Source organism: Ascidiella aspersa, chromosome 8 (genome assembly GCF_963924565.1).
Source record: "Ascidiella aspersa chromosome 8, kaAscAspe10.2, whole genome shotgun sequence".
Lineage (NCBI taxonomy): Eukaryota > Metazoa > Chordata > Ascidiacea > Phlebobranchia > Ascidiidae > Ascidiella > Ascidiella aspersa.
Window position 1 is genome coordinate 22,731,151 of NC_139454.1, and position 3,734 is coordinate 22,734,884.

Here is a 3,734-nt window from a genome sequence, read left to right on the forward strand (position 1 = left end):
TCATGGTATTGATAGTGCAAAGATTCGCCTCAGTGTAAAACTCGAAAATTATGCGAAAATAAAATAAAATAATGTGTAAAAATTATGCGAAAATAAAATAATGTGTAAAAAATCTAAAAATGAAAATAATGTGTAAAAATTCTAAACGAGATTCTGCTACAAAGTAGTTAAAAAGAGATATTTCTGTTAACCAAATTTAAAATTATTTTTTATCGGAGAAACCTTCGCGCCCCTAAGTGGTTGCCCCACAGATCAAGAAACCCTGTATTACACGTTCAGCATTTAATAGTGACAAACATATTGATCAATTTAATATTACAATTTCAGAAATAGACCTTGTGTACGTAAAGATGATGACGATTTAATTTGGCTTTTGCGTTACGGATTAAAATTAAACCGATATTCGATAAACACCACAAACTATGAAAACGTTTGGCTAATAAACAAACCAGATTTCAGCTATACACACACATCTGAGTTATTCAGCAATACAATGAACAAACCTCAATGAACAATTCGTTGTTTTCGCAATGATCTTGTCATTCAAACTTGACGTTTTAACTATATCTATTATTTCTGTTAATTCGTCAAAAAGATTTATTTTGATTTTTTTTTTGAAAAAGTATTTTGCTTATAACTGCACCAAGCACTTGATTAAACCTTTTCGAGGCGGTTCTAACCGGTTTTTGCTGAAAAATTAGGAAAATTCACAATAAAAATTGGCTTTTTTAAAACGTCAAAAAAAAAAAACCAAGGCTTGCCAAATTTTCCAATTTTATTGAAAAACCTTTTCGGTTATCATTGCACCAAACCCTTGATTAAACCAGTTCAAAGCGGTTTTAACCTGTTTTTGTTGATAATTCCGGTAAATTCACCATAAAAACAGGATTTTATAAAAATCGTCAAAAATGGAAAAAACACCAAGGCTATAGCCTTGCCAAGTTTTCCAATTAAACCCAAACATTTTTTGCTTCTAATTGCCCCAAATCATTGATTAAACCAGTATAAGGCGGTTCTAACCGGTTTCTGGTGACAATTCCGGTAAATTCCCCTTAAAAATAGGATTTTCTAAAGATTGTAAAAAATCGAAAAAACACCAAGGCTATAGCCTTGCCAAATTTTCCAATTCAACCCAAAGACTTTTTTGCTTCTAATTGCCCCAAATCCTTGATTAAACCAGTTTAAGGCGGTTCTAACAGGTTTTTGTTGGCAATTCCTGTAAATTCACCTTAAAAACAGGATTTTTTAAAAATCGTCAAAAATCGAAAAAACACCAAGGCCTTTCCACATTTGCCAATTTTACCGAAAAACCTTTTTGCTTCTAATTGCCCCAAATTCATAATCAAACCATTTTAAGGCGGTTCTAAGAGATTTTGGTGGAGAAATCCGGTAAATTGCCCATAAAAATTGTATTTTTTTTAAATGTCCAAAAATCGAAAAAACAACAAGGGGATAGCCTTGCCAAATTTTCCAATTCAACCCAAAGACTTTTTTGCTTCTAATTGTCCCAAATCCTTGATTAAACCAGTTTAAGGCGGTTCTAACTGATTTCTGATGAAAATTCAGGTAAATTCACCTTAAAAACAGGATTTTTTAAAAATCGTCAAAAATCGAAAAAACACCAAGGCCTTTCCACATTTGCCAATTTTACCGAAAAACCTTTTTGCTTCTAATTGCCCCAAATTCATAATCAAACCATTTTAAGGCGGTTCTAAGAGATTTTGGTGGAGAAATCCGGTAAATTGCCCATAAAAATTGTATTTTTTTTAAATGTCCAAAAATCGAAAAAACAACAAGGGGATAGCCTTGCCAAATTTTCCAATTCAACCCAAAGACTTTTTTGCTTTTAATTGCCCCAAATCCTTGATTAAACCAGTTTAAGGCGGTTCTAACCGGTTTCTGGTGACAATTCCGGTAAATTCCCATTAAACATAGGATTTTCTAAAAATTGTCAAAAATCGAAAACACACCAAGGCTATATAGCCTTTCCAAATTTTCCAATTTTAGCGAAAAACTTTTTTGCTTCTAATTGCCCTCAAATCCTTGATTAAACCAGTTTAAGGCGGTTCTAACCGTTGTCTGTAGAAAATTCCGGTGAATTCCACTTTAAAATTGGATTTTCTTAAAATCGTCAAAAATCGAAAAAACACCAAGGCTATAGCCTTGCCAAATTTTCCAATTTTAGCGAAAAACTTTTCTGCTTCTAATTGCCCCAAATCCTTGATTAAACCAGTTTAAGGCGGTTCTAACCGGTTTCTGGTGACAATTCCGGTAAATTCCCCTTAAAAATAGGATTTTTTTAAAATCGTCAAAAATCGAAAAAACACCAAGGCTATAGCCTTTCCAAATTTTCCAATTTTACCGAAAAACTTTTTTGCTTCTAATTGCCCCAAATCCTTGATTAAACCAGTTTAAGGCGGTTCTAACCGTTGTCTGTAGAAAATTCCGGTGAATTCCACTTTAAAATAGGATTTTCTAAAAATTGTCAAAAATCGAAAACACATCAAGGCTATATAGCCTTGCCAAATTTTCCAATTTTACCGAAAAACCTTTTTGCTTCTAATTGCCCCCAAAACCTTGATTAAACTAGATTATGGCGGTTCTAACCGGTTTTTGTTGAAAAATCACGGAAATTCACCATGAAAATTGGATTTTTTTAAATCGTCAAAAATCAAAAAAACACCAAAGCTCTAGCCTTACCAAATTTTCAAATTTGATCAAAAAACATTTTTGGTTATAACTGCACCAAACACTTGATGAAACCAGTTTAAGGCGGTTCTAACCGGTTTTTGTTGAAAAATCACGAAAGTTCACCTTGAAAATTGGATTGTTTTAAATCGTCAAAATTACCTACTCAGTTTGTTATTTTCCACTATTTGCCTGTGACATTGCTCTAAGAGTAAAATTCGAATAATTTCCTTCCTGGAAGGCTATAAAATCTTTCGGAAATAACGTGAAAAGCTACACCTGATTTTCACAACACTATGTGCGCGGTAGGAGTGGGATTTTTATCTGTAGAAGATCTAGGCGTCAGAGCAAACCGAAGAGTGTTCCACGACAGAATTTACAACATTTTCCGTCTTTATGCTTAACCAAGAGCTGAAAACCCTCATCGAAACTTTTTGGGCGACTGTAAGTGCGTTTCGATTGGTAATGACAACCATTCTTCGTTCATTTAAACGGGCGGATCTTACCTTTATTTTGTTTACTTCTTTTCTATGAATTGCTTCATAACCAATTGTCTATCGATAGAAAAGCTACAGACAGTATCGCACTACACTTGTGTCACATCTATTTAATGCCGTTGATCTCTTTCTGCCATGTGCTTCATTCACGATATCGCTGCTTTTTGATTTCACATAGCGTTTCACACCCAAGATCTGCTAAAACTAGACAATGCGTCACTGCGCAGATAGCTTTCCTGTGAATTATCGCGTATTTTATAAAAACGTGTAAAATAATTTATTGCTTGTATAAACGAAAGGCCTGCCCTATTTTGTGGAACATGGTTGGGTAAAAACAAATAAGATTCAATGTCTTTGAGTGGGTTAAAAAAAACTTGGAGTTACATTGCAGAACAAAATCAAACGCTTTTAAACGAAATGATTAGTGATTGGCTCGGAATAAAAAAAAATATGCAATTGTTTCTTGATTGATTTAGTTTATTTAAAGGATTATATGTTTAGCAACAGAAGCACAATATGTAACTTCGATTACTACGATGATATCTAACC